General features: G+C 43.2%; 1 protein-coding gene across 1 annotated transcript in view; it reads right to left on the bottom strand.

Annotated features, from left to right (window-relative positions):
* The window catches only part of sox5 (SRY-box transcription factor 5), a 418,494-nt gene that overhangs the window by 346,670 nt on the left and 47,881 nt on the right, over positions 1-23,943 (bottom strand). Inside the window, exon 2 of the mRNA XM_037539858.1 lies at positions 6,108-6,175. The gene's annotated coding sequence lies outside the window, so the exon portion shown is untranslated. The remainder of the gene's footprint in view (positions 1-6,107; positions 6,176-23,943) is intronic.

Below are 23,943 nucleotides of genomic sequence, written 5' to 3'. Positions count from 1 at the left end.
CCAAGACTGGTGCGCTCCATCCCCTTTCCGAGTAAAGAGCCCCAGCCTTGTGAAGCCTGCTCAGCTCTGACAGTGGCTTGAGGCCATGTAGCAGTCAGTGGAAAGGCACGCTGAAGGCCAAGACCCAGCTAAAAGCCCGGCCTCCATCCCTCATGGCTCTGTATAACGCTGTGGACATTCTGCCTCCATTATTCCATATGTATTTACAACCCAGGGGCCCAGGGCATGTAAACAGGCGCTATGTTAACGGGCACAAGGGGCCTGGACACATACAAACACAGACAAAGAACACAGTGCCGATGAGCTGTAGATCTTCTCAGTGCAAACATGAAGCTGGATGCACTCATTTGGCCAGACAGCTGCTTCATGAATGGATGAAGAAGCTAGCAATACCCACATAGCCCTGGAGCGCATGACGTTAGCTATGCCAACACGGGTACAGCATGTACACAGAAACAGGCGATAACATTTATAAAGCGTTTCTCAAGCCAGTAATTAAGTTTACTTGAAATAACCCGAGCTTTGGAGTCCAGCTGATCTTTCCAAGGTCGACCTACAAATGCATTGTATCAAAGCAACTGTTGCAGAACTGTTTTACTCTTGAATGTATTTTCAATAACGACAGTATATATATGGCAAGTACGCCAAAGAATCGGGGGTGGACGAAGTACAGAAACCATGTGCTCGAGTTAAAGTCGAGACACCTAAGGTAAAATATTACTGTAGTTAAAGTAGAAGTTCCTCCCTTTAGACCTCCACTTGAATAAAAGTACTAAAGTATTTACCTTCAAATGTACTTAAGTATAAAGTAAAAGTACTAAAAGAGGAATTCTGGCTCTGATGTCCTGTTATCATTTTCCTATTAAGACTCTTGCTTCAGGCTCTTTGTTTCTACGCTCACTGTCCACTTTATCAGCTCCACTGACCGTATAGCTGCACTCTGTAGTTCTACAGTTACAGACTGTAGTCCATCTGTTTCTCTGATACTCTGTTACCCTGTTCTTCAGTGGTCAGGACCCCCATGGACCCTCACAGAGCAGGTACTATTTGAGTGGTGGGTCATTCTCAGCACTGCAGTAACACCACGGTGGTGGTGTGTTAGTGTGTGTTGCGCTGATCTGAGTGGATCAGACATAGCAGTGCTGCTGGAGTGTCACTGCTGGACTGAGAATAGTCCAGCAACCAAAAATATCCAGCCAACAGCGTCCTGTGACCACTGATGAAAGACTAGAGGATGACCAACACAAACTGTGCAGCAGCAGATGAGCTGTCGTCTCTGACTTTACATCTACAAGGTGGACCAACAAGGTAGGAGTGTCTAATAGAGTGGACAGTGAGTGGACACAGTGTTTAAAAACTCCAGCAGCACTGCTGTCTGATCCACTCTGTCCAGCACAACACACACTAACACACCACCACCACATCAGTGTTACTGCAGTGCTGAGAATGACCCACCACCCAAATAGTACCTGCTCTGTGAGGGTCCGTGGGGGTCCTGACCACTGAAGAACAGGGTAACAGAGTATCAGAGAAACAGATGGACTACAGTCTGTAACTGTAGAACTACCGAGTGCAGCTATACGGTCAGTGGACAAAAGAGGTGGTCATAACGTTATGTCAGCCAATAGATTGACCTTATTAGTGGCTCCATGTTGTCATGTTTCCTGTTTAACCATAATGCCAGTATATGAAAAATACACCAGAGAACATGTGGGCAAGTCCTCCGAAGCAGAATTAGCCTGCATAGCTTTATCATCTAACTACTCTGACAGCAGAAGGATAGTGGGCCTTTGTTGGCCCCCTGATGGCAAAGCTGGAGGTCCATTGTCATTTTGCTCAGCGTTTTCCGGACGGCACACCAGTGTTTCAGCAGCGTATTAGACAATATTCCACCGCTCATTTTCCACACACAGTCCGGTTTACTTATTTTTCCTTCCTTCGTTTCTTTAGTCATACTTCGTAAATTTTGTAGTAAACAATTTTAATCTCGCACAGTGTCAGCAACATTTTCAATATAATCATTTTATATTAGGCCTAGTTATTAGTTTTTTCTCCCTCTAATGTTTGTAATATTTGAGTTTATTTTATGAAATAAAAGACTGTACAATTCGTCGCTATCCAATTAAAAACATGCGTCTCCATTTTTTGCCATTTTTAAAAGTAATTTTTTTTTTTTTTTTACATTTAAGCTCAGCCGCTCTCCTTTACATCATGTGAACAGTTTATGATGACTGGACCAATAGAAATGCTCCAAAATTGCTTAGAATAAAAACTTTTTCCATTGACTTACATTAAAAGCAAAGAAGGTTTTTGCCCTCTCCTGTAAAGTCACTGTTTTGGAGATTCTTGTTTTTCGTCAGACAGCGACGATTTAAAATCTGCTTGAGGAGATTAAAGACTAGGTGGAGCTTCAATGCAGGACAGTAATCTGGGTGGTCCAAGGGTGGACCAGAAGTGGAAAGCTGTCAGCAGGGTGATAGCCTTATCAAGCCAGCTGACCGATATATGCTCACCAACTGGGTATCAACGTAAAAACTGCTGGATCTGAACTGCTGAGCCCATTAATCAGAACATCAATGTCTATGAAACCTTATCCTACCACTGCGTCTCTTTACACACATTCAAAATAAACTGAAATGAATAATTAGATTTACACATTTTGGCAAGTTGACACAAACGTGCGACCTGCAGACATGAGTCAGGACGCTGAGCAGCAGTCGAGGGTCAGCAGGGCCTCATCCGAAACGACTTTACAGCTCTACAACTTCCCATTACATGGCACAACTTCCTGTGGAAGCGGGCCGCTGTCGGTGGACCTTCCTTTAAACATGCTCTTAGAGGAAGGCAGGTCAGAGGTTGCACAACTGTGTTTACACCAGGAGTGTATGCTGCTATGTTATCCCATTCTCAGAGCGCTCCTCCGGCGCTTTTATGAGACACAATCCTTCAGTGTTTATATTCCCGTAGAGAAGGAACCTCCGGAGCAACATTTTTGGCGAGACAGAGTTACTGGTCAACAGGTCCTGAGAAGCGCATACAGACCGAAACAGGGTGGCTCAACAGACACAGTACAGCGCAAAAGTCAGCGACCACCCTCCACTTATCACAGTCAGTCAATACAGCCATGATGCACAAGTCATTCATTGTTCAGCAGATATTTTTGAGGACAGAATTGACTGGGGTGGTGCCCACGAGGTCAGGTCATCGGGACCTTTAGTTAGAGAGTGTAATTGTGCTTTAATACATCACAGTTATTATGAAGGTGTATTGACTCCACTCACCCTCAATGCACTCCAGGCTTTTCCTATGTGTTGTGTGTAAGCATGCATGCTGGCTTGTTTGTTGGTCTCTCTCTCTCTCTCTCTCTTCACAGGTGTACCTGCTCTGCAATCAGTCGTGTAAGGAGGACCTCAAACCAATAGTGGCCTGGCTAGTGTGGCTGGGGGGAGGGGCCTATGCTTGAAACGAGGCCTCAGAGAAAACTGGGTGAAGACATGGGGGTTGATCATGTGTCTGCTCTGGTTTGTAGCGTATTTAAAGTTCACAGCTGGACACGGAAAACCACTGATGTACCTGTTGAGGGTACATTTTCCATTGTTTGTCCCTTGGCAACTTGAGTCAGAGCTGTTCACAGTGGTGGTGATAGGAACCAGACGTCCAACTCTTAAAGCTCCCTCACAGAAAGGTCCTACATGACATGGTTATGAATGCACTGCCTGATGTCTGAGACACTGTGTTAAGCTTTTGGTTTAAAATGTATTTTAATCCTTTTATTTTAATTATTCATGGCAGACGGATACATGCAGTGCATTGTGAGGCAAAATAGTCCCCAAAGAAAACTTATTTTTTCAGATTAATCACTATTTCACCATCATCAGCATTACATATGAAACTGAGGAGGTTCACTGGTGGTTTTGGCTAATAGATAAAATATTATAAATATTGGCTACTGTTGTGTTGTAGACATGGAGACCCCTGGTTCCTATCAACACCACTGTGAAGAAATCTTCAGGTCTGTATGTTTCTCTACAATGTACCATTTCTCCTCGTACCACTATGAATGACTCTGTTTACATCTCAATCACTGAATTATTCGGAAATTTTGAAAAAAAATTGGTGGAATTCCCCTTTAAAGCTTTGATCTCTGAGAGAGAGGAGAAGATCAAGCTGCTTCAGATCTGAAAACATCCACAGGAGTTTCTGTCCAACCTTCCACTGTGAGAAGACCACTCAGCACTGTGGGTCTGAAAGGACGTGTAGCTGATCAAGAAGAACCTCACTGAGAAAAGGAGACGGACACATCGAACAAAGAAGCTGAATGATGGACTGACCGCCCCAGAGTCCAGACCTCAGCACCACTGAATGGGTTTGATTAAATCATCAACCAGCTTCTGAGACTGAACTTTGGAGGCGTGCCTGCAGGTTCTTTGAGGAGATAAAGAAAGTGAGTCTCCTGAAAAGAACGGAAGTGGGGATGAAGGAGAAGAGCGACTGACTGAATACTGAAAAATGCGATGTGTTCAGATGCTGAAGTTTTCTGATTCCTTCCTGACCCTGAAAATGAATAACTTGTACTTATGGGCTGTTTTGATGGGAAATTGAATAATAAATGAAAGGTGACTTTTGCTCAGTGCTGTACAGCAGCACAGCTGTTGTGTACTGGAGAGAAGCTCACAGATATCAAAAGCTTCTAAATGAATATTTTCCTCAGTTTTCAGAAATATGCACATCTATTCTATGAACCCTGTTCCACAGTGTGTATCATGCTGACACGCAAACACACAGACACACACACCACACGCGATCTCAGAGCTTCATGCTTGGCTATCTTTCCTGGACAGTGTCAGGAGCAAAACCCATATGTCATACAATATGATGCCCTGTCAAGCGTGCAGTTGAGTGTATTTGACAGAAAAACAATTTGATTTTGGGAGTGGGGCACTTTCCAGCTGACTGCATCGGCAGCTGAGTAGCTCAGCAGTGACCCGTGTGTGTGTGTGTGTGGGGGAGTTTGTTGGGTGGGGGGGGTATATATGCGTGTGTGTGGTCAGGGTGCAGGCTGGCCGCAGAGGGATGGTCAGGGGCGACTCTCTCAGCTGCTGTGCATTGTTGCTGCTGACACACAATGCACCCAACACAGTCCTCCAGCTGACCCCCTGGCCTGCCTCTCTCTCTCTCTCTCTCTCTCTCTCTCTCTCTCTCTCTCTCTCTCTCTCCCCCTCTCTGTCTCTCTCTCTCTGTCTCTCTCTCTCTCTCGCTCCCTCTCTCTCTCCCTTTTTCTGTCTCTCTCTTTCCTCTTTAACTATCTCTCCCTATAGCTCTCTCTTCTCTTTATCGGTTACTGGAGCCATAACTCCAGTGTCTCTCTCTCTCTCTACAGCAATATCTTCATACTCTGCATTTCTCTTTCTTTCCCTCTCTCTGTCTCTTCCATGGCCCCCCCCACCCCACCCCGCCCTTATCAATTCCTATGGTAATAATCTTCTCTCTCTCTCTCTCTCTCTCTCTCTCTCTCTCTCTCTCTCTCTCTCTCTCTCTCACTCTCTCTTTCTTTCTTTCTTAATCAATTCCTATAGCAGTAACCTCAATCTCTCTCTCTCTCTCTCTCTCTCTCTCTCTCTCTCACTCTCTCTTTCTCTTTCTTTCTTTCTTAATCAATTCCTATAGCAGTAACCTCAATCTCTCTCTCTCTCTCTCTCTCTCTCTCTCTCTCTCTCTCTCTCTCTCTCTCTCTCTCTCTCTCTCTCTCTCTCTCTCTCTCTCTCTCTCTCTCTCCCCCTACAGGGTGAGGGTTCTCAGAACTCAACCTTTGCTCTTCATGTTTTGCGATTGGCTGAAAGGATGTTCTTCTGGACCGGAAGATGGCCTTTTATTGGCTGACACTCATGCGTATCCATGGAAACTGCTTGGCCGTGATGACCGCTATTAGAGGAGTCATGATGACAAACTGAATCTCAGTCATGATGCTGATTGGCTGCGCACTTTTCAGGGCATTGTAAACTGCCACATAATTGATTTGTTTACCCCAGTAATTTGTCGTGGTGGGACGGTGCGCCCTGGGAGGAAGTGATGAATAGGGAAAAAAACACTGATAAATAGACTCTGACCTACTAACAGGCCGACGGAGACGAGCACTTCTCTTCGGACCGCAGACCCATCGGTGAACAGCAGAACCCTGACAGAAGGGAGAGGAGAGGAGGACAGACATTAGCATCCCGAAATAAAAACATGGGATATTCGCTCATAAAGAGGGACCTTCTGTGGAGAGGAAGAGGGGCTTGTTTGTGTGTGTGTGTGTGTGTGTGTGTGTGTGTGTGTGTGTGTTCACCTGCATGTAAAGAGCTTTGTTCTAATCTTTATGGTAATAGAGTCTGGCGGCCACTTGGCTGCAGGCAGAGCAGATCAGGCATTAATAGAAAGTAAATGTGTTTGTGGAGAAAAGGAAAGAGTCACTTGAAACAGGACTAATTTATTCCTTATTGAGTTGAGTGAGTGCATTCGCAGAGCTGGCAGCCACTCAGCCACTGCCACACGCGCATCAACATCCAAGGTGCAAAATACACGGGGTCCTGGGGGTCTAGGACTTCCCTAATAAACCTCCATGACCTCCTGAATGTCTCAAAATAAAAATAACAGGGGGTCACTAGAAGTTGTGCTGTTGTGAAAAACAGACGCTCGAATTCAAATTGAGTGAAAGTTCATTGTTTAGCTGCTTCACCTACAATCAGCAAGGTTGAGTTTCTTAACTAGAGATGTAGCTCTGCACAGCCTCAGGGTGGCGCTACAGCAAATCGGCTCACCCAGTTCATCCCTCATAGCTAGAAAGGTCAGAAAAGGCTTCACAATATGCCGGAACATATCTGCAGATCTGAGAACTCGCCCAGTTTCCCAAGAGCTTGGTGTATAGAGTGTCTGTTCCAGAGCATTTCCAGAAGAAAAATGTTCGGACTAAACATTTTGGTGACATTGGACCCTCGGTGCCGCTATGGTGGGACCCCCGATACCAAGGAATATTTCACACACTGTCAACATCTACACCTCAATTCTGACTCACGTTCACTCACTGAGCACTTTATTATGACCACCTTATCAGCTCCACTTACTGTATAGCTGCACTCTGTAGTTCTACAGTTACAGACTGTAGTCCATCTGTTTCTCTGATACTCTGTTCTTCAGTGGTCAGGACCCCCATGGACCCTCACAGAGCAGGTACTGTTTGGGTGGTGGATCATTCTCAGCACTGCAGTGACACTGACGTGGTTGTGCTGGTACAAGTGGATCAGACACAGCAATGCTACTGGTGTTTTTAAACACTGTGTCCACTCACTTTGTCCGTCCACCTTGTAGATGTAAAGTCAGAGACGATGGTTCATCTGCTGCAGCACAGCTTGTCTCTCAGTCCAGCAGCGACACTGATGTGTTTAAAAACTCAACGAGCACCGCTGTGTCTGATCCACTCGCACCAGCACGACACACCGATTGATACGATGAAGTGTTCCCAATAAAGTGCTAATGGTATCCAGAAGTCTGAGACCACACTGATTTTTTTTATTTAAAAAGGAAATAATCTACAGAGCATTTTAGAGTTTTAGAGAATTTAAAACAAAGAAAAGTTTTGATGAATAAAATGAAGAAGAAATTCAAGAATCTGCATTTTTCATTGTTTTTCTTTATTCAAACTCGTGACAAATCACATTAAAGCCTTCCAAAAAGCTCAGACTCTCTTCCGTTAAAGTGCATGTTCAGCGTCACGCTCGCTGTCATTAAAGCAGATTCTAGTAATAGAAAAAACAAGTGCTGATTGGCTCGCAGATACAACCTTATAGATCTAGGTTAGAGTTTGATTTTGGCAGTAGAACCTTTTCGTTTCTATATAAAGAGTTGAAAAATGCGCATAACCTAAAAAAAACCCTTCATATAATCTTAAGAAATCGTCACAGAATCAGAAAATGTGAACTCAGTTTTGATTATATCTTTATGGGTCGTTCTATAGAAACGTTCATTTTTGTGCCCCTAGTGTTTGCAAATATATTACACTTGAAAAACATGTTCGGGTTACAATTTATTTATATTATCAAATAAAACAATAAGTTATTTTAACTGTTACACCTTCTTGAGCATCAATTCAGCAACATTGGTTTATAATCAACCATCTAGAGCTCCAAGCACCACAAAGGAGCTCGTCCCCACAGTTGTGTGTGAAGGCTGAGGCCGTATTTTGAGGTAAAAACTGTTTTTCTGCTATTATTAGTAGTATTATTATTATATAGGATTATTATTATTTTTTTTTTATTATTATTATTATTATATAGGATTATTGCAGTTATATTATATATACCTGCAATAATCTACACATGACTATGAAATATATGATTTTAATGACATATAGAAACAAAAGCCAAGTAAATGTTATTAAATATATAATGAAAGTCCCCCAGGTGTCGTGTCACTGGTGTTACTGCGTAACAAAAAACTCTTATTTTGAAATAAAAGTCACACCGATGACGTCACTCGGCCTCCTTTGACCTGTTTTCTGAGGATCTATGAAGAAAAGCTCATGGTGAGTCCACTGCGTCTCTCAGTTCTCAGAGATCTTCTCATTCAGCTCATGATCTCATATGAAGCTTCTAGCTGACGTCACTGGTGTGACCGACTTTATTCTGAGGTCACTGTGAAAAAATAGAAACACAAATGGATTAAATTCCATATTTTAGTGGATGTTCCCTGATGGACAGTGTGTGGTTTGATGTTCTGCAGCAGCCGTTGTGTAACATGCATTGTTCATTAAAAACGTCTCTGGCGTTTCCTTTATTATGAGTAACACCAATGATATCTATGGATAGATAGAACAGTGGACGTTTCTGTAGATTGACCCATACAGATGTATGAGTCACATATGAGATATATATCAATATCTCATACAGCGGTGGGTGAAGTACACAATCCATGTACTTGAGTTAAAGTCGAGACCCCCAGGGTAAAATATTCCTCCAGTAAAAGTAGAAGTTCCTCCCTTTAGACCTCCACTTGAGTAAAAGTACTAAAGTATTTCCCTTCAAATGTACTTAAGTATAAAGTAAAAGTACTAAAAGAGTAATTCTGGCTCTGATGTCCTGTTATCATTTTTATAACCAGACTGGCTTCATGATCTCATTTCAGGTGAAAGTCCTCCAGCGTCTCTCTTGGTAAACCAGTCTTTTAATAGAACGTCATTAATTAGTGACGCTGACGTCTATTAAAATGATCAGAAGCACAAAACACTGAAGGTAAACAGTTTCCATCAGGGAGAACCGAGTGGCTCTGAAATCACTTTTTACACACAAGCAAAGTTTCAGTTTCAGATTTATTTACAACTTAGTTCCAAGTTTAAGTTGAATAAAAACTGGCTTTAAACTCAGGATCACAGATGAGCTCCTTTACTATGTTGATCTGTAGGCGTCTGTTCATAAACATAAACCAGCCCAAACTCATTTACTATAAAATGAAATGGTGTTTGTAGAAATTCAGAAAAAGCCGCGTCAGTCTCGACTGCATATGTGGACATATTTCTATATTGAGCTCTATTTACACAAAGTTAGGTTAGTTCATCATTTATGTTGAACAGACTCTCCCAAAGTTTTACGCTGCTGCGCTGACGTTGAACCGCGTGCTGCACTGGGTCGGTATGACCAACAGGTCAAAACCAGCTCTAAACAAAGTGACCGCTGGGCCCTGATTGTTGCTCTGGCTTTGCGCTTCTTTCGTTTTGACATGTGACGTTTTTATACACACAGAAACCAAAAGGAACGACAGATTTCTCAAAATGTAGGAGGAAAAAGTCGGATATTAGACTCTGAAATGTAGTGGAGTGAAAGGAAAAAGACGCCCAGAACGGAGAAACTTCAGTACAGATACACCAAAAATACTAAAGTACAGAAACTAATTACATTTACTCAGTTACTCAGTTACTCAGTTACTGTCCACCACTGCATCTCATATATATATATATATATCAAGGTTCATGAAATATTTCCACTCATACCAGCACAACACACACTAACACACCACCACCACATCAGTGTCACTGCAGTGCTGAGAATGATCCACCTCCCAAACAGTACCTGCTAGGTGAGGGTCCATGGGGGTCCTGACCACTGAAGAACAGGCTAACAAAGTATGCAGAGAAGCAGATGGACTACAGTCTGTAACTGCAGAACTACAAAGTGGAGCTGATAAAATGGACAATGAGCATAGAAACAATGTAATGCCTGATCGGTGTATTTATGGATGCAGGTGTCTTCATCTGCTCATCTTTCTTATATGCATCAAACACCAAATGTCTGAATGCCGTTCTGCTTTTCTTCTCACTTTCACACTCCTCTCTCTCATGTTCATATTCATAAACGACACACATGCACACGCTCACGCAACGCACAGAGCTCCATATATTACTATTTAAAAAGGTCACCATTTTCTCTGGCTAAGCGCCCCATGCCTATTGATAATTTTATGCATAAACAAATGGCAAATTTGTGCCACATAAATATGTATTAGCAATTAATAATGTCCCTCGTCTGCGGCTCTGCCAGGTGCATGCAAAATCGCCGCAGCCGCACCGCCAGGGCTGGTGTCTTTGTTTTCCTGCTGGTCTCTCTCAGGTCCTCTACAATGGGCAAACAATGGGCACCGGGCGCTGGAAAAAGCCCCTGGCACCCGGAGAACGCCACCGCCGCTTGGGCCATGCCAACCTACTGCGGGCAGCATTAGATGGGCTGAGGGGCAGCAGTACAAAGAGACGTTTAAAGAGCCATTTATGTGCTTTAAAAGAGTCTTATTTGGGCTGGCAGAGCAGAGCAGTGGAATGAGGGAGGGCAATGGGTGGGGACAGCGCTGTGCAAAAGTCAGAGACCCCCTTTAATTTATTTCATTTTTAATCAGCGCTGCCATTCACTTTATTAATTCATTCATTTTTCAGGATCAATAGAGCAAAAAACCATTTCACAGATCAGCTTCAGCAACTAAATCTAATCTCAGCTGTTTAGTGGTCAGTGAGGGGTTCTTCTCCTTCATTCCAGCTTCCGTTCTTTTCAGGAGCCTCACTTTCAGCTCCTCAAAGAACCTGCAGACACGCCTCCAAAGTAGCTTCAGCACCAAGAGATTTTGGACAATTTCACCCTCCCAACTTTGTGGGAACAGTTTGGGGAGTTTGGCCCCTTCCTGCTCCAACATGACTGCCCACCAGTGCACAAAGCAGGTCCATAAAGACACGGATGAGCCAGTTTGGTGTGGAAGAACTTGACTGGTCTGCACAGAGTCCTGACCTCAACCCCATAGAACACCTTTGGGATGAATTAGAGTGGAGACTGTGAGCCAGACCTTCTCGTCCAACATCAGTGTCTGACCTCAAAAATGTGCTTCTGGAAGAACGGTCAGAAATTCCCATAAACACTCCTAACCCTTGTGGAAAGCCTTCCCAGAAGAGCTGAAGCTGTTATAGCTGCAAAGGGTGGGCCGACATCATATTAAACCCTATGGATTAAGAACGGGATGTCACTCAAGTTCATCTCCTGAAAAATGAGCAACTTGTGCTTAATCCCTTAAACAGCAACAGTAGTAAAGTAAATGTATAAAACACACAAAATCCTTCTGGGTCATGGGGCATATATATATATATAATTTCTTTTGGCCATTCCATAATATAAAGATCAACGGGTAATTTCAAATTAGGGCAAAAAATAAAAAATGACAAAAATGGACAAAAAAGGTTTTCTTCCGACAGCAGCAAAATCTGTCAGTCTGTCTATTGAATATCTATTCATATATATATATACACACTGCAGACAATGACACCCCTGGCTCCTATCACCACCATTATAATGGAATTCTGTACCAATTTATCATAAAATGCTGTAACTTGCTTTGTTATGTTACAGTCTGACCTCCTTTAACCCCTTAAATGGTCAGGGTTCAACAGCAGGCCCCAAGTTTTATTACACACTGCTATAACCCAAGAATAGCTGAGCCAGTTTGCACTGAAGCCCCTGCACTATTGAATGATAAGCCTTAGTATGTAATAAGCCTGAGATGTTGAGGGGTTAATGGCTGTCTTGACGGGAAAGCAGTCCAGCGCGACTGCAGGGACATGCAAAAACACCTGTTTAGCCACCTCAGCACCCGGGAGCGATCGATCCTGCTCTCACCTGAGGGCCCCACAGTGCCAGGGAGAATAACAAAGCAAACAAACACACAAACACATGCACGTCTGCGCAGGAGCAGCCCTGTTTAACCGGAGAATATCCACCATAATCATAATCCCATTACCGCACGCACAGAGTGAGGAAGAACAAAAGAGACAGTCGCCCGATTGTCTCTGTGATGTTTAACAGGAGCAGATAAACACAGTCAGAATGATAAAGTATCTAACCTCATAACACACGGGGACAGCGCGCGAGTGTGTGCGAGTGTGTGCGAGTGTGTGTGCGAGAGGGGATTGTGTAAGCATTTTGTATCAGAGAGGCTTATTTAGGGAGCGAGGGAGATTAACAATGACCAGCCTGGAGCTGTGGTCCACACACTCATCTCTCTAATCACCACGCAGATAATACCAACAGAATGCGGCTCCGGTAATCATAATGCCACCGAACACATCTGCCTATTCATTTCAGCTCTAATACAATAATAGCATTGAAACATCTGTTAATGAGACTCAGTGCAATCAAGAAAGGGGGATTTGATACGGCATCTGTTCCCCAGGACCCGAATAAGCCGGCATCTTCCAGCAGAGCGCTAACCGGGGCTCACTGACCCTGAAATCCATCCAGTCCTACTCACCCCCTCCACACACACAGTGGGGACATGGGGTCGTACACACACACACACACACACACACACACACACACACACACACACACACACAATGTCTGGTTACATTGACTTACATTAAAAGTAATTTAGGTATATATATATTAGGTGTATATAGGGATAGGCTCCAGAACCCCCTGCAATCATGAAGGATATATGTATGTATATGTATATATATATATATATATATATATATATATATAGATAGATAGATAGATAGATAGATAGATAGATAGATAGATGATACACATTTAAATGTATCCCGTCTCTGTGGTATATTAACCTTAAATTAACCTTATTATTATATTAACCTTAGTAGCCAAAAAGAAATGTTTTTACTCATTTATATTAAAGTAATGAAACATATAGCTTGTTTTAAAAGGCTCTTTACACAGCACTCGTCGTAATATTGTAGATTTTTCTCAGGTTTTCCAATAAAGTCAGGATATTTTAGGTTGGTTCTGATATTGTGGACTTTTCTCTGAGATTGACCAAAATCAAAGGATACTTTTGTCATTAAAACACACACACACACACACGCACACACAGACACACACACACACACAGACACACACAAAACTGCCACTCGCCTCAGACAACCAAAGGCTAGACAGGTCAGAAAAGTCCAGACCTACAGGGTTCAATTACCTGGGTACCCCCTCTTTACTCTGACGGGCTCCCCCCCCCCCCCCCCCCCCCCCCCCCCCCCCCCCCGCCACCCCCAGCCTCCAGCAGACACAGACACACCGGGGTGCTGCTTCCTGTCCCCAAGCCTGGAGGTCTAGATTGGTGAAGCGAGGTTGGTGGTGACGGTGGTGATGGGGGGGTCAATGGTAAAGCAACACAACTCTTATGAAAGGGCCATTGTTCGCAGAGGTGGTCCCAAAGAGAGGCCGGGGTGGGGTTGGGGGGGGTAGCGGGGGTGGCTAATCACAAGGCGGGCCGCGGCACGCAGTGGTAAATATTTATCTGGAGGGATGTAAACGGCCAGCCGGTGTAATTTAGCGACAGGCTGTTCCTTCCTGCGTGGTGATGATGTTTAGTCTCGTGGTGGGGAGGGGGGGCTGAGGGGGGGGGGGGCAGAGGGATGGGGTCCTCTCCTCCAGATCAGAACCTGTCCACACCTCCGCTCCGGACAAAGACTCGACTGACCAGCCTGCTTAAAGTGTTGACGTTTTCTTCAAACGGCCAGTGCTGGGCAGCGTATGACTTGGCCTAATAAATTTTTAATGTTGTTTTTGGAAACGTCCTGTTGTTCCTCAATAAAACTTCTCTAAGGCTGTGGACGATGGCCAGCGTTCTCCTTAACATTCACACAGCAAATTGGCCCAAGATGTCCAAAAGTTTGTGGACACCTGCTTAACCAATGTTTCTTCCGAAATGAAGGGTGTGAATAGTGAATTTGTCCCACTTTGCTGCAGAAACAGCCTCTCCTCTTCTGGAACAGCTTTACAGGAAATGTTGGAACATTGTTGTGAGGATTTGATTGAGCATCAGTGAGGTCAGGTACTGATGTTAGATGGTCAGTTCTGGATCACTCCAACACTGAAATATGTCAATAATTAAAAACTGCTGAATGTTTGGGACAGAGCACAGACCAGGGGTCAGCAACATGCAACACCCAAGCCATGTGGCTCTTTTACTGCCCTGTCGTGGCTCCACAGCTGAATCAGATCAGTAGGTAATAATAAAAAAATCCTCCTTTACAGTAAAATAAAGCTCTGCTGATCCTTCAACACAGTTTAACAGTAAATGGTCTTAAACGCTGGAGTTAATGTAGAACTGCTGATTCACCCTTTAACCCTGAAGATCAGCGCAGACGGCTGGTCACCATAGCAACACAGACAACAGTCTCGCCCAGCTAGTAGCCAATGAAATGGCAAAGAGAGAGATTTAAGACGAACATCGATAATTTGGAGACGAATGGGCTGATTTGCATTTATAATCACTCCAGCTGGTTTACTGAAACGTTTAATCTGCTAGGATGTTGGATGGTCAGTTCTGGATCACTCCAACTCATCCCAAAGGCATTGGATGGAGCTCTGTCACTTCAGAGAATACATTCCACTGCTGTTGGTGGCCTTTATAGCCCTCTTGCCCATGCTTGGCTTAAGGCGTGGTGACATTAGGCTCATGTGAAGCTCATTAGAAGGGCTGTCTGGATACTTTTGGACTTATTATGTATTTTGAAATGGTACTTTCTGGTACACAGTTTAATAAACACGTTTGACACTGGACAGTGAGACATCTAGGAACAAGAGGGAAGAACTTATCAGGCTTAAGATATTATAAAAGTGAATAATTCTGCATAATTAAATGGTTAAAATGTAAACAAAGTCATTCAGAGCGGTTTGGTGTGAAACGCTTGGTTCTCGTGAAACTCACCGAGTCAGAAATGTTCACAGTGGTGGTGATAGGAACCAGACGTCCACCTCTAAAAGCTCCTCACAGAAAATTACTACAGGAAATGTTTATGAATACTTAATACTTTCCTAACAGGATTTTGGCCTAAAATGTATATTTTAAAATGCATTCATGGTGAAGAGGTACATGCAGGGCGTTCTGAAGCAAAATAGTCCACAAAGAAAACTTTTTTACTATTTTACCATCATTAGCATTCTGTGTAAAACCTCACTGGTGGTTTTGGATAGTAAATAACAGTGATGGACGAAGTACTCAAACCATGTACTTGAGATAAAGTAGAGATACTCAAGGTAAAATATTCCTCCAGTAAAAGGAAAAAGTCAGATATTAGACTTTGAAATGTAGTGGAGTGAAAGTAAAAAGTTGCCCAAAATGGAAAAACTTCAGTACAGAAAAACAAAGAAAAATACTTAAGTACAGAAACCAATTACATTTACTTAGTTACTGTCCACCACTGGTAAATAAAATATCTATATCTGTGTTGTAGACCTTGTGACACCTGGTTCCTATCACCACCACTGTAAAGAAATCTGAGTTGCTAAGTTTCTCGACAGTGAAGCATCAAACCACTCCGAATGACTTTGTTTATATCTCAACCAGTAAATTATGCAGAACATCTGAAAAATCGGTGCAATTCCCCTTTTTTCCCCATTAAATAAACAAAGCATAACCATTTGGCAAGAATACTTTGTTTTGTATGATTGATTTCTACGACACAGTGAGGTTTCCGGGACATCTGATATCAGAGATCCACTGACGGACGCTCCGTCGTGCCACTGCTCAAGTATAACACCACTCTGCTCAAACTCATTACATTCCACTGTAAATACGGCGCTGGATCCAAGCTGCAGCTCTGAACTCATGACAGCTGAACTAAAACCTGACTCACAAGAACATGTTCACCACAGTGCAAACATCTGGAAGCTCCACTAACTGTATGAAACAGTTTTGAGATAACAGTCAGTAATATGTTTATTAACACAAAGCAAAAGAGTTTGTCTACATCAGATAGCTGCACATCAGAGGGGCTGAAATTTGCTCCTGGTGATCCTGCAGAGATACTGCCAATATAATAAGATCCACATGATTCCCACATAAAAATGTGTTAAATTAGTCAATGATTAAAAACTGCTGAAGGTTTGGGACTTTGAGAGCCCAGACCAGGGGTCAGCAACACCCAGCTCTCGAGCCATGCGGCTCTTTTACTGCCCTGTTGCGGCTCCTCAGCAAAATTAGGTTGTAAAGTAACAATAAAATAATCCTCCTCTACAGGAAAATAAAGCTCTGCTGATCCTTCAACACAGTTTAACAGTAAATGGTCTTAAACGCTGGAGTTAATGTAGAACTGCTGATTCACCCGTTAACCCTGAAGATCAGCGCAGACGGCTGGTCACCATAGCAACGCAGACATCAATCTCATCTAGCTAGTATCTAACGAAACGGCAAAGAGAGAGATCAAAGATCAACATCGATAATTTGGAGACGAATGGACTTATTAGCGTTTATAGTCACTCCAGCCGGTTTCCTGATACGTTTAATCTGCAGCGAGAAACTGACAAACGCTAAAAAGTCGTGAGGTTGAAGTCGCTTCTCGTTCACCACCTTCTCATTTGAATTTTTCCATTCCACCTTAAATGGTGCAGCAGTTACATTCAAGGTGGAGCGGGAAAATCTGAACAAAAAGCTGGGGAACGAGAAGCGACTTCAGCCTCGTAAAAAATCTAACGTTGAGAGACATTTCGCAAAAAACTGTTCCATTTTTGCGGAAAAGTTTCCTGCTGGAGATGCGAGAAAAGCTGAAAGCTTATATTATATTTTTTAGTCTTTACTAGCACATCAGCACACACTGAGACACATTTACAGACAAGATGGTAAAACGGTACTTCAAACGTTACTAAAATGTGCATTTTAGGCCAAGAACCTTTTTGAAAGGCACCAAAAAGGGTTCTCCTATTGTTCTGATGTCAAGCTTGTAACCCTTTTTTGGTGCTTTTCAAAAAGGTTCAGTGTAGAACCATCAGCAGGTTCTCCATCAATCTGAAGAACGCTTTCACCATGCCAAGAACTATTTGATCATGCAAAGGATTTGTTGAGTGTTTTGGTTCTATATAGGCCCATTGCACTTATTAAAGAACCTTTAAAGAACCCTCTTTTTTAAAAGTTTGAGATAAAGCTTTGGTGTTTACCCTGGCATTGAAACATCACTCACCACCGACGTGATTCAGCAGCCCAATCGGACAAAACGGTGCTGTCGAGGAACCAACTAAACCAACAAGCTATGAGTGACGGCCGGTCACTGACGCTGACCATCATCAGGCTGGTCAACGTGGAGGCTTTTACCATACAGACTCTGAGCTGCATGCTCATATGAGCCACTCTGGGTCTGAGCTGCTCTATGGCAGCAGAATCTCCCTTTGGTGGACAGACAGGTTCCAAAACTGGCACATTATGTCTTACGTATGTTTTTCCACTGAATGTCACTGGATCCTCTGAAATATGAGGTCTGAAAACATGAAGTATGAACATTGCTACTTCTATGCTAATAGCAAGCTAACACTTCTGCGCTTCTAACACTATTAAATTTGTTATATGAAACACCAGCTACTCCAAATGTACTTTATTACTGCCAAAGCAGCTATCACACTTGGCAAAGCTCGCTGGCTTGTTTGGGCTAATTTTTGTGTACTCGCCCGTCTCATGATGTCAGTTTAGTGCACAGAAGTGTCAGTTCGCATAATTCATTACCACTTCAGAAAAAGACTACCCTTATAAAGGGTTTATGAGCGGTTTAAAAACAGTTATAGCACATTAATAAAAAGGGCAAAAATGAGCCGTTACATTTAACCTCTTACTCTCCAGGGTATATTTTGGTGTGTCCGTCTGAATCTATGCGACCAAATCGTAAGGCAAATTATTCAGCAACTGCATGAAACAAATGTAAATTTGAATTTTATGTTATTTATTTATTTATTTTATTAAATCTCCCCTCAAATTAACAGAACGTGTTGTATGATCTACACATATTACTCTACGCTTACAATGTCGTTTTCTAAAAGTGATGTTTCCAGAGCAGATCACTGAAGAGACGCCGTCTGTTTATAGTTTAGAGCCCAGATTTGGGGAAAAACGGGTCGACTTTCAGTAGAAAAACAAAGTTCAGCTTCTTTTATTATAAGGGTTTAAAATGACATCACCGTCTATTAGACTGGAGAGAAGAGCTACAGCCTCACACGACGCCCAGCTTCTGAATGGAGCTTATGGAATATGAACGTTATGAAGAACATGATGAAGTGCATTTTGGACCCACCGGTGGTCCCGAGGAGCTTAAGAGGTGAACATGAATATGCAATGAATGCATGAACTTTTGAATGCATGCATTTTTAGACCATTCATAAACCCTTTATAAGGGTAGTTTTACTCTAAAGTGGTACCCATAATTCATATTCTGATGCCTTCTGAACCTTTATTTCAAAGGATCCAGCGACGTCCAGCGGAGCGGTTCTGTTCGTCAGAGGATGTGAAAGCGATGGTTTTCAAACATGCCAATCATATTTGTCATAGAAAGAATTAGCTTAGACCCAGAGTGCCTAGTATGAGCATGAAGCCAATGACAGAGTGTCCACACGACTTCAGTGGTCTGTAATAAAGCTGAATATGTTCCAAAGCAGACCAAAGGAATATGGTGTTGTAACACCAGATGTGTCTGGCCTGCAGAGCATGTATGAGGTGAGGGCGTGTCCTCCTCCACCTGCCTTTCTCCCAGTGGACGTGAACCTCAATGACGGAGGCAAAACAGTTTGACATGACAAGGTTGATTAAAACCCACTGCTTCTGTCATTCGGCCGTTTCCCACACATACTTCACTTCCTCTGCCGGCCTACTAAATTACAGCCTCCCGCCGCACCTGCAAAGCCGACCCTCTCTTCCTTACTTTCTCTTCCTTCTTCCTTTAGTCCGACATGCCCTCTCTGCATCTCCATCTGTACACAGCCGCTCTCTCTCACTGTTGGTACACTACATGCCTAAAAGTGTCAGTCCTAAAGAGTGCAGTCGGCTACTTCCAGTCCCAGAGAGCACAGAGTAAAATAATAAAAATCTTTGTGTGATACTCAACTTGACTGCTACACTGTTAGAAGTGAAGGTTCTGTGCAGGTACATTTCTCGCTCATCGAGGTACAAACAGTTCTACAGTGGTTTTAAGGTCTGGTTGTGAACCTTAAATCAGTTCCTCCAGGTGAAAAGTTGGTTTTTGTTCCTTTTCATAGCCGAATGATTTAAAGCAGAGCAGTAGAGTAAAAGCCTGGAGGCGAGGCGAGGCGGGGTGTGTGGAGTCAGTGCAGCTTAGAACAGATCATTTCAGTGGATTATGGTTCAGTTATGTTCTCTGACTAAAGGCACTGAGATGGAGCCTTGAGGGTCCCACCCCAGTGATGGTTTAGGGCCTTTATTTCTGAGTGTGTTATATTAAACATCCAGCAAAGGAACAGGAAATGTATAAATATGATAAAATGGCTTAAAAGCTGCTGATCAGAACTGAGAACTGTGTGGGTGGGGTTACCAGGTTAGCGTAGCCTCTTGTGCCGCCTTTTTTGAGCAACCAGAATCGTCTAGTCGCCTGAACTAGGATGTACTGTTTGCCAAATTCTCCGGGTTTTGACAGCTGACTTATGACTTGTTTATATTAGCGTCTTCCGAACGCCATTTGTCTCCTTCACATCATGGCAGTTTCACTGGGTGCTGCTATGACGACCAACTACCTTGAGGGGGCGCTATATCTGCGGTGGAAAATGAAGCAGCGACTCGAGTCGAGTCGAGCTGGTACCATGTGGCGGAAAAGTGGTGTAACTGGACAAAAAAAAGAGGGACGACAGACGTGCAGACAGACGAACAAGTAATTGGACAGATGAAGCAACACACGAATGAATGAACGATGTTGGTGTTGGATAAACGAGTGAACGGGAGACAGGCAGCTACAGTCAGGTGGTCTAGCGTCTAAGCTTCTCTGACTCTGAAACTGTTTTGTGTGGGCAGGGCAGGAGACGCAGCCCCGCGATTGGTCAGCGGAATGCTTATGGAAGCGTTGACCGAGATTAGGACTGCCGGTTTGCATTGTGAGGAGAGAAATATGGTGAAATATATCAGTCATTTACTGGTCAGTTGAATATTACTTACTACATGTTCACTGTTTGCCTGAAAGAACAAGATTCACGTAGAAAGAACGCACAGATTTGGGTTCCCTGGGTCCCTGAGAACCTCTACGCAAATGCAATGATGCTCGGGAGCAGGCTGAGGTCACTGCCAGTGGCAAGCAGGGGTATAAAGCCCCACAGCATCGGTCTGTGGAGTCTGGAGGAGTGGGGCTCCGTCAAACGCCGTTGGGATGAGTTAGACAGCTTCAGAACATCAGTACCTGCTCTGATGGTGGCTGAATGCAATGAAATCCTCACAGCAATGTGGGGAAACCCTTCTCAGAAGAGCCTCAGAACAAAGAGGGGCCAAACTTTCTGTTAAATATCGCAAACTTCAGACGTCTACAAACATCTGTGCACCTAGTGCGCAACGTCTTGTTTTCTTTTTCCGCCTCCTCCCGGCAAAGTGCAAATCCAATCACTGACCATTCATTTTGTGCATAATGTGACAAATCAAGGCTGATCTACAGCGTTAATATTAAAAAATCGAGTCATAATGGCAAAACGCCAACAAGCCGTTACGTAAATCATGCTAATTTCAGGTGGGAAATTAGCTGGTAATTAGCTGTAAAACCAAGGTTTTTTTTTCAATATCATCAACCAAATCCGGTCTACTGGTGTAATTATCGATGCTCTTTCCTCATTTATCCTTCTCTCCGCTGTCTGTTTTCCCTGTTGTTGTAGCTGGAGAAGCTTCACATGAGGATAGCGTCCACATTCAGGGCTTTCCAAGAGCCGGCTCGAGGTTCATGATGGCCGAGGTATTATTACTGTGTTTTTTTTCCATTTCTCTCTCTCCCTCTCTCTCTCTCTCTCTCTCTCCATCTCTCTCTCTCTCTCTCTCTCAAACACACAGCACAGGGAAGCGCACATAAACACACACGGACAAACAAAGGTCTGACGGGGGCAACGAGAACATCAGAAACTCGTGAAAACAGCGAGGCTGAACACAAACAGGGCTGGTATGCGCTTCTCCTCGGAACACTGTACAATGCTGCTGTTTGGGCTGGAGCTGGGCAGCAGATGTTGCTGCTAATGTCTTAATAAGATAAAAGCTTCCAAATGACTCACTTTGAGGGGAAAAGAGGAAAAAAATCATTCAAATCGACATGAAAAATAAAGGCTGAGCCTGACCTCAATTCAACTCAATTTAAAAATACATCTCTCTGCCTGAGTTTCTATCACACGCACCCCGAACGCTCGAGTCTAAACAATGCAAACTGTTGTTCATATTTCTGTCTGTCTCTCTCTCTCTCTTACTTTCTCTCACGCACACACTAGCATGCACAAAGCCTGCACAGACTGACCTTCCTCTGGGGTTAAGCCAGCCCAAATGAGTCTAAATCAAATCTCTTGAATAACGTAATAACTATAAAAAGCACGCTGACCTCTTTACTTTGTCATAACTACTGTTTAAGTGGAGGCACTGCCACACCTGCCCCTGTAACACGGGACGGACATCAGCACAGACGGACTGTATAGGCCCAAGCCGATTTCTTATTTCTACCTCTACCCCTTGTTCTGTCACGTTACCCTTGGAACTGAGCTACAGGGCAGTGGTGGAGATCTTCCTCTGAAATGAGCCCCTCTAATAAAAGAGCATCGCTTCATTAACAGCTACCAGCGCCGCTCTGTAGGCGACCCTGCCCGTCTGCAGGGACAGCAGAGGAGGGGAAAGTTCAGCTCCTCACTGCTGGGCTTTAGTTACATTTAGGGATCATACGCCTTCAAAGAGGGGGACAATTATTTATTATCACCCCCCCTAATTCTTCAGTGACATGAAGCTGAAGTCAGATGTTCACCAAATTATTGATTTAGATGGTGCAGCAGGTTCATTCTGGAGTTTCAGGCATCAGAACTGCTTGGCTATTTAAGGTGGAACAGGAAAGTAAGATACTTACTATGGGCTGTTTTTTATGCTTGTTATGAAGAAAAAGGACCAAAAATACATTGAAATGGCATTAAACTAAGATAGTTTGGTGGTTATTGTAATTTTTAATGGAGAAAATTCTCACATTTGTGGGTTTTTTGGTCTCTTGTTCTGCCGTCTCGCCAGTTTTTTTGCTTTTTCTCATGTCTCTCTCTGTTTGGAGTCTCCGAAAAACCTAATTTGGAGGGTCATGTAGCTCCAACACTTCACCCTGCCCCTCTATCTCAACAAGAATTGGGACACCCTACCCCTAGACATGAATGCACAAAAGGAGGGATAAGGCTAAGTGGTAGGGGTGAGAGTGTAATACACTGTTCACTAATCATACACGCTGTATGAGCCCATGCAATACAATGCAAATTAAAATAAATAAATAAATATATATATATATATATATATATATATATATATATATATATATATAAGAAGGTCCTGAAATTAACACTAAAGGGACATAAGGCACATACAGATTAAGGTCTGTGGGTATAAATCGCGCAAATACAAATATATTTTCACTCTGAAAGTGAACAAATCATGTCATTTGACTAGGAGTGTTCAACTTTTGTATCTGTCTGTATAATTAGAGCTGGTTCTCGTTACAATGTTTACACTTCGGTACAATACTAATAGCACCAACTCCTAAACAGTTTTTCTTTCAGTACCTTCTTTTACTGCTACACTATGTAAGCTTTGGGGATCTGGAGACCTCTCTGGTGGAAATGTGTAATTGCACACAGCATGTGGAAGAGCACTGTGTGTTGTATATTGCCCCTGGATGGATGACTCTGCACAGAACTATATACAGCACACTCTCCATCAACCTGAAGAACAGTTTCACCATGCAGACTGGCTACATATGTTTTGAATTCTGGTACTGAATGATACCGAATTGTTCAACACTCAGTAGCATTTGGGTCATTGAACAGAAAACTCAGAAAGAAAGCGAGTCACTGGTGTTACTGATCATCGATGGTGTTACACATAAGAAAGGGAACACCAGAGAGCACAATGACCTCGGTCGCACCAGTGACGTCAGCTAAGAGCTTCCTATGAGATCATGAGCTGAATGAGAAGATCTCTGAGAACTGAGAGACGCAGTGGACGCACCATGAGCTTTTCTTCATAGATCCTCAGAAAACACGTGAAAGGAGGTCGAGTGACGTCATTGGTGTGACTTTTATTTCAAAATAAGATATTTTTGTTACACAGTAACACCAGTGACACGACTCCTGGGGAACTTTCATTATATATTTTATAATATTTATCTGGCATTTATTTCTTTATGTCATTTAATTCATATATTCCATAGTCATGTAGAGATTATTGCAGTTAAAATTGCAGAAATTTTTTTTTCTTCAAATTCCCCTCTACTGTGGGGATGAGCACTTCTGTGGTTTAATTAAGATTAAGTGACCCTTATTAGTCCCACAACGGGGAAATTTCACCTCCACATTTAACCCGTCCGTGCAGTGAAACACCACATACACACTAGTGAATACACACACACGTGGATAGGCAGCCCTATCCACGGCGCCCGGGGAGCAGTTGGGGGTTAGGTGT

The sequence above is a fragment of the Pygocentrus nattereri genome, chromosome 1, assembly GCF_015220715.1.
Source record: "Pygocentrus nattereri isolate fPygNat1 chromosome 1, fPygNat1.pri, whole genome shotgun sequence".
In the NCBI taxonomy this organism is placed as follows: Eukaryota; Metazoa; Chordata; class Actinopteri; order Characiformes; family Serrasalmidae; genus Pygocentrus; species Pygocentrus nattereri.
The sequence above is the reverse complement of the archived record's forward strand: the minus strand, read 5'-3'. Positions and strand labels throughout refer to the sequence as shown.